Genomic DNA, 16,554 nt, shown 5'->3' with positions numbered 1-16,554 from the left:
GAAATATCCAAAATGCCATCGCAATTACAACCTTAAAATAGACAACCCCCAAACTCACTTATGTGGTATCATACGCTGCCCGATCTTTGAAAAGCAGAGACACTGAAGTGATTCAAGAAGTGGAACGTGAGTTCTATTTGGTGAACATTCAGAGAACATTCAGAGGGATATGATTTATGACTTTGAGAGTAATCAGGAATCAGGGATTAATTTGCCTATTTTTTTGTATCTACCATGACTTTGAAGGGTGAAAAGTGGCCGGCAGAGGGCCCCAATTGTGCACTACTCTTTCTAAAACATTTCAGAAATCCCCAGTACAAAACGTTCAATTTGTAGCTCACAATTTTAGAGCCGATCTTCTTTTGAACCCCTTGATACAACAAGGTGTTGCACCCAGGGTCAAAGTCCAAGGTAGTAAAATATTATGTTTTGTAGACTCCGCCTTCAACCAGAGATACATTGACAGTTTAGGTTTCTTACTCCATGACCCCTGGAGTTGTACAACTATTGCATCGGCATGCATGAAAACCTATCGTACTTTATTTTATTTGACCTTTATTTAACCAGGCAAGTCAGTTAAGAACAAATTCTTATTTTCAATGACGGCCTGGGAACAGTGGGTTAACTGCCTGTTCAGGAGCAGAACGACAGATTTGTACCTTGTCAGCTCGGGGGTTTGAACTCACAACCTTCCAGTTACTAGTCCAATGCTCTAACCACTAGGCTACCCTGCCGCCCCAACCTTTTTACCTCCAGCATCTACAGCTATTCCATCGCCTGACAACTACCGCCGACAATTCAAGTCATAGCGGCTCCGTTCAATGGTCGGAGTACTTATCCCAGGCTAAAAACATTTTTATTCAACATAAAAAAGGGGGGGGGGAGATTGGACCCTACCATGTAGATGGTTACACACATTTTGACGGTGTTGAGACTGTATAAGTGTTTCTTCCATGGTTGTGAATCTTGCTTTGTGCTCCAGGCCATGTGTTTCTTACCCCCAAAAGAGTTTTGGGGATATGTACCGGGAGTTCCAAGACCAAATGGAATCTTTACAGGCTGCTCATGGGGTGAGCGTTACGGTTATCTGGGAAAGTGAGTGGACAGAACTCAGTCTGATTCTCATGTCCTTTCCACCTTTGACCCGAACCCCTGGAACCCCAACAGGCCTTGTATGGGAGGTCATACCAATGCTTTGACATTACGGTATATAGCGCAACCTGATGAGAAAAATAGGATATGTAGATTTTACATCCCTTTATCCTCATGTAGTGAGTTCATCTTGTTATCCTATGGGTCATCCTGAAATGATTCACCATGATTTACCACAACTATTTTGGTCTGATTATTAAAGCAGCAGTTTACCCTCCCCAGGGCTTGTTTCTGCCAGTGTTCCTTACAAGGGACCTCAAGGAAAACGTTTCTTTCCCCTTTGTCGCACCTGCAGTGAAAACAACAACCAGGAAAAGCCTTGTGATGATTCAGACCCATACACCGGCCCGAGCCCTGACAGGTGCATGCGTCACTGCTGAATTCTCTAAGCAACTGTTATAGAGAAGGGGTACTGAAAATTCCAGGAAATCAGACACTAAGAGCACACTTCTCCTTCTGTTATAGAGAAGACCTTCTCCTTCTGGGCTACCTGTGTGGCCAAAATCTTTCTGAAGTGGCTTCAGGGTATCCTGCATCAGTCACACATTTCCAAAATCATCAGACACTCTTTCTGCAAATGGCTTCAGGGTATCCTGCATCAGTCACACATCAAGACCTTCTCCTTCTGCAAATGGCTTCAGGGTATCCTGCATCAGTCACACATCAAGACCTTCTGCAAATGGCTTCAGGGTATCCTGCATCAGTCACAGATCAAGACCTTCTCCTTCTGCAAATGGCTTCAGGGTATCCTGTCATCAAGTCACACATCAAGACCTTCTGCAAATGGCTTCTATCCTGCATCAGTCACAGATCAAGACCTTCTCCTTCTGCAAATGGCTTCAGGGTATCCTGCATCAGTCACACATCAAGTCCTTCTCCTTCTGCAAATGGCTTCAGGGTATCCTGCATCAGTCACACATCAAGTCCTTCTCCTTCTGCAAATGGCTTCAGGGTATCCTGCATCAGTCACACATCAAGACCTTCTCCTTCTGCAAATGGCTTCAGGGTATCCTGCATCAGTCACACATCAAGACCTTCTGCAAATGGCTTCAGGGTATCTTGCATCAGTCACACATCAAGACCTTCTGCAAATGGCTTCAGGGTATCTTGCATCAGTCACACATCAAGACCTTCTGCAAATGGCTTCAGGGTATCCTGCATCAGTCACACATCAAGACCTTCTCCTTCTGCAAATGGCTTCAGGGTATCCTGCATCAGTCACACATCAAGACCTTCTCCTTCTGCAAATGGCTTCAGGGTATCCTGCATCCGTCACAGATCAAGAGATCAAAGACAAATTTCAGGACCATCATCACACATCAAGTCCTTCTCCTTCTGCAAATCAATCCTGACAAAGAAGGCATATGTCTTGACCCTGACAGAAGAGAGGTCAACAAAATCAAAAGAAATCTGTTGAAAATCTATTTAAATTCGCTTTGGGGAAATTATCCCAGAGAGGTAATATGTTAACAATGTCGATTATTAAAGATCCCGAATTATTTATGGAATTTGTTTTTTCAGACCAATATGAAACTTCATATTTTTCATTCTTGAGTCAAAACATTGCCCTGGTGCAATGGAGACATAACAAGAAGTGGGTTTTACCCCCGGGTAATGTAAACGTGTTTCTTGCAGCATTTACCAAGGCCGATGGTCGACTTGAACTATACACCCTCGTGGAGCAGCTGCAGAGGAGGGTTCTTTACCATGACACAGACACTGTGGTCTATGGAAGAGAACCTGGTGATTGGAACCCCCCTCTTAGCAACTATCTGGGTGGTTTAACGAGTGAACTCGAAGTTGGTGGTCGTATCCTAACGTGGTCATCCTGTGGCCCCAAAATCTATGCTTTTAGGACTAAAGACAATCATGTGGTGTTGAAAGTCAAAGGCGTGACTCAAAATTATGAAAATGCCTCCCGCGTAAACTTGGAATCAATCACACGCTTTGTCAGGGGTTCATAAATGACCAGAATAGTGAATTAGACATTTTGAACTCCTACAAAAGTTTTTTTAGGGATAAAAAGGGGTTCCATCTATGTAATGCCCCACTTACTGAAAGATTCCAGGTAGTCTATGACAAGAGATTGCTTGTACCTGACGGGACCACCTTGCCCTTTGGCTACTGACTTATGTTACAAGCCACGTATGTCTTAACCCTTAAGATATAATGGCTGCTGTAGAAGGTTTTGATCCCAGGTTGCAACTACCATTTTCGGCCTATATCGCAGGCCCATCCAATAGCGGTAAAACTCATTTTGTTAAAAGTATTTTAGAGACTTCTGAACATTGTATTATCTCAGAAACCTGACAATATTGTGTGGTGTTATTCATGTTATCAATCTTTGTAAGATGAGTTGTTGAAGAAAATAAAAATCAAGTTTGTTGAAGGAACACCCGCATCCCTGTCTGACGATGAACTTTTACCTCCTTATAAAAACAATCTGCTGGTTTTGGATGATATGTTTTTTGCTGGAATGAGCATCCTAAATAGCACGAGCTTTGAGTCAATATAAAACCTGTATGTGTTTTACTTGGTACAAAATGTGTTTAAAAAAAAAAAAGCCGTTTGAACGCCAATTACTTGGTTTGGTTCAAAACTCTAGAGACAAACTACAAATAAACATTCTAGCTCAGCAGATGTACACTGGAAGGAAATCCTACATTATGGAAAGGTATGAGTATGATGGACTTGCTTTAAAGTACCACAGCAACCCACAGGATTGCTGATGACAGACCTCCTCGGTGACATCAGTTTCTTAAAGCCCTGGCAGTCCTCCACATTCCACTCTCAGGTCTACCAAACTATAAGCTTCGCCAACAGATGCAAACTTTAAAACATACACCTCAAAGAGCTACAGCTCTCCTAAAGATCTTCTTGGAACCCCTCCCCCCTTTGAAAGGGGCGAATAATAACACATTTATGGGTGAGTCTTCACCCCTGAACGCCTCCAGACCTTTTCCTAATCCTGATCTCTCAGGTTAGACTGTTGAATGACTTTTGATTAAATTCAATAAAAAATAATACAATTAACATTTGTGACATTTAAACATTTAATGTGAACGTACACCTTGATTATAGAGTATTAAAGTACACATACTTAAACACCTATGATATTTTCTAACAAAACAATCTATGGTGCTATCATCACTTCTTAAATCATCATTATAAAGAGACATAACATCATCAAAATAAACTCCACAGGCTCTTTGGCATAGGTAGAATACACAGTGTTGACCACATGTAGTAGAAAGGTTATATTGTGCTGTAGTAGATCTTTGGTCCATTTTTGTTCAAAAACTGTTTAATAGATAGGGGAAAGCCGTAGGAATCCAAAAAAAAAAAAAGTTGAGATTTTTCTACCTCCTTCTTCATCTTCTAATGTCACAGCTAGCCAATCAATGTTCACCAGGCATGTGTTATTGACAATAAAGATGGCCGGTTCTCAAAAGGTAGTTCATCACAAGCCCATACTCCACAAATGTTTTTCCAATCAAGCAGCGCATGAGACCTTCTAGCATTTGGGTATTCATGTTTTTGCTCAATGATCCTTAATATCTTAATTAATAATAATAGTCCACTAAGACTTGTCTTCGAGCATTCACATCCAAGATTAAATCAGAGCATGTATTAACAAGCTAAAGGTGAACGGAAACAGCCTGAGGTTAACTTGGGACACCGCAGACAGATTTCCCGAGGTGTCATCATCGGGTGATGAATTGAAACCATACAATGTGTAACCCTCTGCAAAATAATTTCTGTCAATAGGTAAAGAGAGATCTTTTAGATGCCTCCCTGTAGCCAGGAATAGATTGTAAAATTCTCGCACAGATATGTTATTGAATCGTGGTTCGAAGACCTTAGCGGGGAGTTGACGTCCATCCTGACAGAGAGCTACATACTCTGCATTGAAATGCTGAAAATGAAAGTGTTTTTTTTTTATGTAAGCTACCTGTACTAGAGGCGTGATCAACCAAGCCTATAACAATGTAGCGGGGTAACAGGCCTAAAAACACTTTTTTTTTACTGCAGATTCTACTCCCCACAGGTATGCGGAATGTTTTCTTGGTAATTCTTTGGAGAGGGTCAAGAGAATTTCCTTTCATCAAGCCCTCGAGATTCTGTACAGTAGCGAGCACTTGCCTCCAGTCCTTTGTTTTCACCGGTGGTGGGATCTATGTCTTCCATAGATGCTCCTGCAGTATCCTTGATAAACAGCCCAGTGCTGAATAGTGTCTTCGGAGTAGTTTAGTAAACATTCCAGGATAGCCGTATAAGGATAGGTGGCACTGCTTTGACTGATAAGGCGTTCACACAAAGTCACATTCACTTGGGAAGATGGTTGCCAAGGGTTAATTAATGAGGCTCACCTTGGCATCATTTGCAATATTAGTACCATGTCTTTTGGTCACTTTGACACGTAAATGTAATAAGGTGTTTTTGAGGTCCAGGTTGTTGTCACAATGGCCTGGGATGAAAAACTCTATAGGTCCATTGTCTGTCATGGCGGAGAATGTGGTTATCTCCACATAACAGGACCTATCTATTGAAAATTGGGTTAAGGGGGCCGTGAAAAGATCGAGCTCTGTCTTTATAGTGTTAGAGGACATGTGGTGTGAAAAAGCCATGTTGGTTGTTATTTTAGAAAATGCTTCTGAGTATTATTTTTGCAGTTTTTGGTCGAGACCACCTCACTTTACGTTGTCTTTGACTTACTAAGTTTCTTTCAATGGTTAACCTCCCCTTTACATGGTAGCCATGATAACCCGGTAATCCATGACCCACTTGATCAACATAGTATGAGACATATCGGTTAGGTCGAGATGGTGGTTGTGTACCATAACCATTTTAATTTATTTGTATTATATTTATTTAAAAAATATATATATATATAAAATACTAATAATATATTAGATATGTAGAGAGATTTTGGTGGGTCTAAAATGGAGTTTTACAATCGTTTTACCATAAGTAAATTCAATATTTTTGTTCTGATCCGTTTTCAGTTCAACCTGAATGTTTTCAATATATTTCTTGCTTACAGGTACATAGTGTGGCTTGTCATAGTTAACAGTGACTACATCACCATCTTTTCCATCTATATGAACTGTTCTTGGGAGGGGCACATAACTGTATCCTACCCTTTGATAGGATATGATGTCGGTATACAAAAACATGTTGTAAAACCCTGCATGTATATCCGCTGGGAATAGGAATCATTTATCTTTCAAATATGTCCATATATTGGGATTCATCCCCAACATGTAGCCTAAATTATCACTGGTCTTCATACCCCCCTCATCATCCACTGAGATTTGTACACGTTTATGAATAGGGTTGTAGTTCAATAGTATTTTCATATGGTTGACGGTTAGGAGGGCGTTCAACTCAAAGATGATCCTCTCTACAGTTCTACAGAATAATTTTTTTAACCTCTCTTGGGTAGGGGGCAGTATTTTGACGTCCGGATGACAAGCGTGCCCAAAGTAAACTGCCTGTTACTCAGGCCCAGAAGCTAGGATATGCATATAATTGGTAGATTTTGATGGAAAACACGCTAACGTTTCTAAAACTGTTAACATAATGTCTGTGAGTATAACAGAACTGATATGGCAGGCGAAACCCAGAGGACAAACCACCCCCAAAAAACAAAATCAGCCTACCCCTACTTTCAATGGCTATCACTTGTATTATAAGACCAAGCCCTCCCAGATTGCAGTTCCTAGGGCTTCCACTAGATGTCAACTGTCTGTAGAAAGAGTTTCAGGCTGGGTTTTGGAAAAATGAGCCAGAAATGGTAGTTTTTCTAGGTGGCTCCCATTTTGGCGTTAGTGTTTCCAAACGCGTGGAAGACATTGCGTTCTTTGGTATTTTTCTCCGGTAAAGACAATAATGATTCTCCATCTTAAAGTTGATCGTTTATTTACGTATTTACGTATTTGATTATTAAGGTTTGATTATAAACATTGTTTGACTTGTTTGGAAAAGTTTATTAGTAATGTTTGGGATTCATTTTGTATGCATTTTGATGGAGGGAAACTGGGTGGATTATTGACTGAAGCGCGCCAACTAAACTGAGTTTTTATGGATATAAAGGAGGACATTATCGAACAAAAGGACCATTTGTGATGTAACCTTGGGACCTTTTGGAGTGCCAACATGGCAACAGAAGATCATCAAAGGTAAGACACTTTCGTGTCGCACCTGCCTGGTTGAAATACGTTTTTAATGTGTTTGTATGCGGGGCGCTGTCCTCAGATAATCGCATGGTTTGCTTTCGCCGTAAAGCCTTTTTGAAATCTGACACAGCGGCTGGATTGACAAGAAGTTAAGCTTTATTTTGATGTATTTTGTATTTTGCGCCCACTTGGCACATGAAAGTAGCCCAAGAAATGTTCCTGAATAAAGGCCTGATCATCCACATAACAGATGATAACTGACAACCGGTTGTGATAGCTGATGTCTGTGGTTTCCTTCATTTGCCATGCGAAAAACAGTGCAGCTTCCACTTTTCTTTTAATCTCACATTTAATGGATGATGCAATGGAAGCTATAGAAATCATTCTGAATTGATTTTGACATGCCAGAAAAGACAGTAAAAAGTTCCATATGTTCAGCAAGTAATGCATCATAACGTGTTATTACCTCTGCAAGCTCCTTGTAGTTGCCCTTGTTAGGGGAATTTTTCCTCTCGTTGTGTCCTCTAAAATTCTGGCCTTCTAGGCAGAGTTCCTCTGTCCAGTGTCTGTGTTATTTTGCCCATCTTAATCTTTTATTTTTATTGGCCAGTCTGAGATATTACATTTTCTTTGCAACTCTGCCTAGAAGGCCAACATCCCGGAGTCGCCTCTTCACTGTTAAATTTGGCTTGTCACCAAAAGCACTCACAAACTTCTACAGATACACAATCGAGAGCATCCTGTCGGGCTGTATAACCGCCTGGTACGGCAACTGCTCCGCGCACAACCGTAAGGCTCTCCAGAGGGTATCATGGTCTGCACAACGTATCACCGGGAGCAAACTACCTTACCTCCAGGACACCTACACCACCTGATGTCACAGGAAGGCCAAAAAGATCATCAAGGACAACAACCACCCGAGCCACTTCCTGCTCACTCTGCTATCATCCAGAAGGCGAGGTCAGTACAGGTGCATCAAAGCTGGGACCGAAAGACTGAAAAACAGCTTCTATCTCAAGGCCATCAGACTGTTAAACAGCCATCACTACATTGAGTGGCTACTGCCTACACACTGACACTGACTCAACTCTAGCCACTTTAATAATTAAACAATTGATGTAATAAATGTATCACTTCGACATTCTAAACAATGCCACTTTATATACTTTACATACCCTACATTACTCATCTTATATGTATATACTGTACTCTATACCATCTACTGCATCTTGCCTATGCCGTTCGGCCATCGCTCATTCATGTATTTTTATGTACATATTCTTATTCATTCCGTTACACTTGTGTGTATAAGGTAGTTGTTGTGAAATTGTTAGGTTACTTGTTAAATATTACAGCATGGTCGGGACTAGAAGCACAAGCATTTCGCTACACTCGCATTAACATCTGCTAACCATGTGTATGTGACAAATAAAATTTGATTTGATTTATAACATGTTTCAATACTTTTGTTTGGTTGCATTACTATATTGAAGATTGAAAAAGAATTGTGTATTTTTCCACATATTCCATACAGTTTGCTCTATGTTTATAATATATTACACTGGATCTTTCTTGAATAAGTTTTTCCATTTCTTTTTGTTTTTCCTCTAACTTATTCTGTGCCTCTATGGTAAAGTTTGTATTGCTATCTAACTGTACTGTTAGTCCTTCAATTTTATTAATATGGACTCTTGATCTAAAGTCCTTTTTGTTTTATAGATGAACTGAACTACATGGCCTTTACAGGCACATTTTAAAGTGTCCCATACAATAAGGGGATCTGCTGTACCTACAGTTGAAGTCGGAAGTTTACATACACTTAGGTTGGAGTAATCAAAACTCGTTTTTTCAAGCACTCCACAAATGTCTTGTTGACAAACTATAGTTTTGGCAAGTTAGTCAGGACATCTACTTTGTGCAGGACACAAGTCATTTTCCCAACAATTACTTACAGACAGATTATTTCACTTATAATTCACTGTATCACAATTCCAGTGGGTCAGAAGTTTACATACACGAAGTTGACTGTGCCTTTAAACAGCTTGGAATATTCCAGAAAATGATGTCATGGCTTTTGAAGCTTCTGATAAATTATGTCAATTAGCCTGAGTCAATTGGAGATGTCCTTGTGGATGTATTTCAAGGCCTACCTTCAAACTCACTGCCTCTTTGCTTAACATCATGAGAAGATGTTAAAGGAATTTGATTCCTATATGTTTATCAACCAATTCAATTAAAACACTCTGCCCATTTCTAAGGATTTGTACAATACTTATTTGCATAAAATAGACAGAGACCAGTCTCAAAATCAATCAATAGCGTTTATTCTCGAGAGTACTGATCATGGTACAATTTAAAACAGGTTATAAACTAAAAATGACGCTCATAGGTTTTAAACTGTCCCTCCTCCACTCTGATACAATGGCAGTATAGTTCACAAGCCTTCCCACATCGTCCACCACCTGTTAAATAATTTACTGCTAGCCCAAGGTCTCTCCTCTCCCTGTGTAGAGATAAGATGTCAGGGGACACAGCATTCTAGCCAGTCTGACGATAACTTCATTCGGCTCTACCAAGGAACAGACAGTCTGTTCTAATTCTTGATTATAATTACACACGTTATATTCAGTACTAGGATTATAATAAGATTCATACATCCATACAGTAACATAGTATTCTGTTTAGTTGTAGTTTTAAGCTAAATAATGTATACCTAATTTAGTCATTATTCATCAAAATCTCATGACAGAAAATCAAAAGAAATCAGCCAAGACCTCAAAAAAAATTGTAGACCTCCACAAGTCTGGTTCATCCTTGGGAGCAATTTCCAAATGCCTGAAGGTACCACATTCATCGATACAAACAATAGTATACAAGTATAAACACCATGGGACCACGCGGCTGTCATACCGCTCAGGAAGGAGACACATTCTGTCTCCTAGAGGTGAACGTACTTTGGTGCCAAAAGTGCAAATCAATCCCAGAACAACAGCAAAGGACCTTGTGAAGATGCTGGAAGAAACCGGTACAAAGGTATATATTTCCACAGTAAAATGAGTCCTATATCGACATAACCTGAAACGCCACTCAGCAAGGAAGAAGCCACAGCTCCAAAACCGGCATAAAAAAGCCAGAGTACGGTTTGCTACTGCACATGGGGACAAAGATCGTACTTTTTGAAGCAATGTCCTCTGGACTGGTGAAACAAAAATGGAACTGTTTGGCCATAATGACCATCGTTATGTTTGGAGGAAAAAGGGGAGGCTTGCAAGCCGAAGACACCATCCCAACCGCAAAGCATGGGGGTGGCAGCATCATGTTGTGGGGTGCTTTGCTGCAGGAGGGCCTAGTGCACTTCACAAAATAGATGGTATCATGAGGAGGGAACATTATGTGGGTATATTGAAGCAACAACTCAAGACATCAGTCAGGAAGTTAAAGCTTGATTGCAAATGGGTCTTCCAAATGGACAATTACCCCAAGCATACTTCCAAAGTTGTGGCAAAATGGCTGAAGGACAACAAAGTCAAGGTATTGGAGTGGCCATCACAAAGCACTGACCTCAATCCCATAGAAAATTTGTGGGCAGAACTGAAAAAGCGTGTGCGAGCAAGGAGGCCTACATACCTGACTCAGTTAGACCAGCTCAAGAGGAATGGGCCAAAATTCACCCAACTTATTGTGGGAAGCTTGTGGAAGACTACCCGAAACATTTGACCCAAGTTAAACAATTTAAAGGCAATGCTACCAAATACTAATTGAGTGTATGTAAACTTCTGACCCACTGGGAATGTGATGAAAGAATTAAACACTTAAATAAATCACTCTACTATTATTCTGGAATTTCACATTCTTAAAATAAAGTTGTAATCCTAACTGACCTAAGACAGAGAATTTTTACTAGGATTAAATGTCAGGAATTGTGAAAAACTGAGTTTAAATGTATTTTGCTTAGGTGTATGTAAACTTCTGACTTAACTGTATGTTATGTCTGAAAAAGTCAGTTATAAATTCTTCTGTCCTATTTATAAACAATTTATCATCTAGTAGGCTTTGATTAAATTTCCAATATCCTTCGCCCATGTGGATATTCTGTATGAGTAATGACATAAGAAAATGACATAAGAAAGTAATCAAGATGACTAACTTGATTAAGCCTGTGCCATGTATATCTCACGAGGTCAGGGTATTTAAGCCTCCATATATCCATTAATTCCAATATATCCATGACATTCATGATTTCCTTAAGTGCCCGAGGGTGATAGTTGGTAGTGTGATTTAGCAAAGACTTATAGATGACCTGTTTTCCCACAGTTCTCTTAACGATGGCGGGGGCATGTGTTTGGCAGATGGGAGCGAAGGACTCTGTGTGCTAGCTTAGCCAGCTAGTCCAAAAGAGGCTAACAAACAAGTAAACTAGCTAGCACACGGTGTCGCCCCCGCCTCTCGCCGGCTGTGTACCGGAGTAGCTGGCGGTTTTATCCCATACACAGCAGGTAGGAGGCAGGTGCGACACTGTTTTCTAGCTAGATAACTAGCAAGTTAGTGTAACAGTATAACTTTAGACCGTCCCCTCCCCATACCCGGGCGCGAACCAGGGACCTGCACACATCAACAACAGTCACCCACGAAGCATCGTTACCCATTGCTCCACAAAAGCCGCGGCCCTTGCAGAGCAAGGGGAACTACTACTTCAAGGTCTCAGAGCAAGTGACGTCACCGATTGAAACGCTATTTAGCGCGCACCGCTAACTAAGCTAGCCGTTTCACATCCGTTACACTCACCCCCCTTTTGACCTTCCTCCTTTTCCGCAGCAACCAGTGATCCGGGTCAACAGCATCAATGTAACAGTATAATTTTAAACCGTCCTCTCGCCCATACCCGGGCGCAAATCAGGGACCCTCTGCGCACCGCTAACTAAGCTAGCCGTTTCACATCCGTTACATTAGCACACAGTGCCACTAACTAGCAAGATAGCTAGTTAGCACATGGCGTCCCACCAGCCTCCCGCCTGCTGTGCTAGTGGGGGCAACCGGTAGACAGTCTCTTCCCCCCCCCCCGCCTGTCGGGCACAGAATGCTCCGGTACACAGCAGGTAGGGGCAACACTAACTAGCAATCTAGCACATGGTGTCGCTAACAAGAAAGCTAGCTAGTTAGTCAGCACACGTCGTCGCTGCAGCCTCCCAGCCTGCTGTACAAGCAAAAGATGGGGCAACCAGTAGAGAATGTCCTTTGCCCCTGACCTGTTTGACACTGTTTTCCAGCAGTTCTGTTAACTATGGTGAGGGCAGGTGTTCAACAAGTGGGAGTGAAGAACACTGTCTACCGCAATATAGCAAAGAGGACTCCGGTACACAGCAGGCGGTAGCGAAAACTCAGATAATACTTTTGTGTTTCTAAAATCACTTATGGTAAAAACGAATGGTGGAAAAATGATTGGAACCATTTTCTTGTTTGGCCGCTAGGTTTTATGGGTAATCAAATCAAATTTTATTTGTCATATACACATGTTTAGCAGATGGGATTGGGATTGCTAACTATGTAAATCTCTCTTTGGACAAGGCGACTTATCAATATATTCGGCTCTATTTACTCTCAGATTCGAAAATGCTAATTAGCAATATATCAATATATAGCAGATGTAGTGAAATGCTTGTGATTCTAGCTCCAACATTGCAGTAATATCTAACAAGTAATATCTAACAATACACACAATCTAAAGCAAAGGAATGGATTTAAGAATATATAAATATTTGGACGAGGAATTTAGAGCAACAGACTAAGATACAGTAGAATACGACAGAACACAGTATATACATATGAGATGACTAATGCAAAATATGTAAACATTATTAAAGTGACGAGTGTTCCATCATTAAAGCGGCCAGTGATTTCAAGTCTTTGTGCATAAGGCAGCAGCCCCTAATGTGCTAGTGATGGCTATTTAACAGTCTGATGGCCTTGAGATAGAAGCTGTTTTCAGACTCTTGTTCCCAGCTTTGATGCACCTGTACTGACCTTGGCTTCTGGATGATAGCAGGGTGAAAGCAATGGCTCGGTTGGTTGTTGTCCTTGATTATCTTTTTGGCCTTCTTGTGACACCAGGTGCTGTACCTGTCCTGGAGGGCAGGGAGCTCGCCCCCGGTGATGTGTTGGGCAGACTGCACCACCATCTGGAGAGCTTTGCAGTTGCGGGCAGTGCAGTTGCCATACCAGGCGGTGATACAGCCTGACACGATTCCCTCAATTGTGCATCTGTAAAAGTTAGTGAGGGTTTTCGGTGCCAAGGCACATTTCTTCAGCCTCCTGAGGTTGAAGAGGTTCTGTTGTGCCTTCTTCACCACAATGTCTGTGTGGGTGGACCATTTCAGTTTGTCAGTGACGTCTACACCGAGGAACTTGAAGCTTTCTACCTTCTCCACTGCGGTCCTGTTGATGTGGATAGGGGGGTGGCTCCCTCTGTTTCCTGAAGTCCACAATCAGCTCTTTAGTTTTGTTGATTTTGTTGATATTGGGTGAGAGGTTATTTTCCTGGCAGCACACTCCCAGGTCCCTCACCACCTCCCTGTAGGCTGTCTCATCATTGTTGGTAATCAGGCCTACTACTGTTTCGTCATCTGCAAACTTGATGATTGAGTTGGAGGCGTGCGTGACCGCGCAGTCATGAGTGAACAGGGAGTACATGAGGGGGCTGATCATGCATCCTTGTGGGGCCCCAGTGTTGAGGATCAGCAAAGTGGAGATGTTGTTTCCTACCTTCACCACATATACGTCTCATGTCTGAGCTGTTGATTTGCGACCGGACTATAAGCTAACCGGACTATAAGCATTGAACCTTTTTGCACTAATGCTTTTGACACATCACATACGCTGCTGATACTGTTTATTATCTATCCTGTTGCCTAGTCACTTTATCCCTACCTACAGTGCATTCGGAAAGTATTCAGACCCCTTGACTTTTGTTACAGAACTATTGTAAAATGTATTAAATGAAAAAAATGTATAATCTATACACAATTCCCCATAATGACAAAGTGAAAACTGGGTTTTTAGAAATGTTTGCAAATGTATTAAAAATTAAAAACAGAAATACCGTATTTACATAAGTATTCAGACCCTTTGCTATGAGACTCAAAATTGAGCTTGGGTGCATCCTGTTTCCATTGACCCTCCTTGAAATGTTTCTATAACATGATTGGAGTCCACCTGTGGTAAATTCAATTGTTTGGACATGATTTGGAAAGGCACACACATCTATATAAGGTCCCACAGTTAACAGTGCATGTCAGAGCAAGACCAAGCCAGGACCTCAAAGGAGTGGTCCGTAGAGCTCTGAGACAGGATTGTGTCGAGGCACAGATCTGGGAAAGGGTATCAAAAAATGTCTGCAGCGTTGAAGGTCCCCAAGAACATAGTGGCCTCCATCATTCTTTAATGGAAAAAGTTTGGAACCCCCAAGACTTGCCAAACTGGCCTGAATGCCAAGGGTCACGTCTGGAGGAAACCTGGCACCATCCCAATGTTGAAGCATGGTGGTGGCAGCATCATGCTGTGGGGATGTCTTTCAGCGGTAGGGACTGGGAGACTAGTCAAGATCGAGGGAAAGAGGAACGCAGCAAAGTACAGAGAGAGATCCTTGATGAAAACCTGCTCCAGAGCGCTCAGGAACTCAGACTGGGGCGAAGGTTCACCTTCCAACAGGACAAAGACCCTAAACACACAGCTAAAACAGTGCAGGAGTGGTCTCTGGACTTGAACCCAATCAAACATCTCTGGAGAGACTTGAAAATAGCTGTGCAGCAACACTCCATCCAACCTGACCGCACTTGAGAGGATCTGCAGAGAAGAACGGGAGAAACTCTCAACTACAGGTGTGCCAAGCTTGTAGCGTCATACCCAAGAATACACAAGGCTGTAATCGTTGCCAAAGGTGCTTCAAAGTATTGAGTAAAGGGTCTGAATACTTACGTAGAAATGTCTAAAAACCTGTCTTTGCTTTGTCATTATGGGCTATTGTGTGTAGACTGATGAGGGAAAGAAACAATTCAATCCATTTTAGAATTAGGCTGTAACTAAATGTGGGAAAGGTCAAAGGGTCTGAATACTTTCCAAATGCACTGTATGTGTACATATGTACCTAAGGCGTTAGGGTAGCCTAGTGGTTAGAGTGTAGAGGCGTTAGGGTAGCCTAGTGGTTAGAGTGTAGAGGCGTTAGGGTAGCCTAGTGGTTAGAGTGTAGAGGCGTTAGGGTAGCCTAGTGGTTAGAGTGGAGGGGCAGCAGGTAGCCTAGTGGTTAGAGTGTAGAGGCGTTAGGGTAGCCTAGTGGTTAGAGTGTAGAGGCGTTAGGGTAGCCTAGTGGTTAGAGCGTAGAGGCGTTAGGGTAGCCTAGTGGTTAGAGCGTAGAGGCGTTAGGGTAGCCTAGTGGTTAGAGCGTAGAGGCGTTAGGGTAGCCTAGTGGTTAGAGCGTAGAGGCGTTAGGGTAGCCTAGTGGTTAGAGTGTAGAGGCGTTAGGGTAGCCTAGTGGTTAGAGTGTAGAGGTGGCAGGGTAGCCTAGTGGTTAGAGTGTAGGGGCGGCAGGGTAGCCTAGTGGTTAGAGTGTAGGGGCGGCAGGGTAGCCTAGTGGTTAGAGTGTAGGGGCGGCAGGGTAGCCTAGTGGTTAGAGCGTAGAGGCGTTAGGGTAGCCTAGTGGTTAGAGCGTAGAGGCGTTAGGGTAGCCTAGTGGTTAGAGCGTAGAGGCGGCAGGGTAGCCTAGTGGTTAGAGCGTAGGGCGTAGGTGCGGCAGGGTAGCCTAGTGGTTAGAGTGTAGGGGTGGCAGGGTAGCCTAGTGGTTAGAGTGTAGAGGCGTTAGGGTAGCCTAGTGGTTAGAGTGGAGGGGCGGCTGGGTCCTGTGTGGCTCAGTCGGTAGAGCATGGCGCTTAGCCTAGTGCCAGAGCGTCGTGGGAGTTCGGCATTCCCGGTTAGAGTGGGGCCACCCATATGTAAAAGTAGTGGCCCCAGCCGACTTGTAAGTCGCTTTGGACAAAAGCGTCTGCTAAATGGGATATATTAGCCTAGTGGTTAGAGTGTAGAGGCGTTAGGGTAGCCTAGTGGTTAGAGTGTAGAGGCGTTAGGGTAGCCTAGTGGTTAGAGTGTTGGGTCGTTAGGGTAGCCTAGTGGTTAGAGCATTGGACAAGTAACCGAAAGATAGCAAGACCGAATCCCCAAGCTGACAAGTTAAAAA

This window comes from Oncorhynchus masou, chromosome 8, assembly GCF_036934945.1.
Source record: "Oncorhynchus masou masou isolate Uvic2021 chromosome 8, UVic_Omas_1.1, whole genome shotgun sequence".
Classification (NCBI taxonomy): domain Eukaryota; kingdom Metazoa; phylum Chordata; class Actinopteri; order Salmoniformes; family Salmonidae; genus Oncorhynchus; species Oncorhynchus masou.
The sequence above is the reverse complement of the archived record's forward strand: the minus strand, read 5'-3'. Positions refer to the sequence as shown.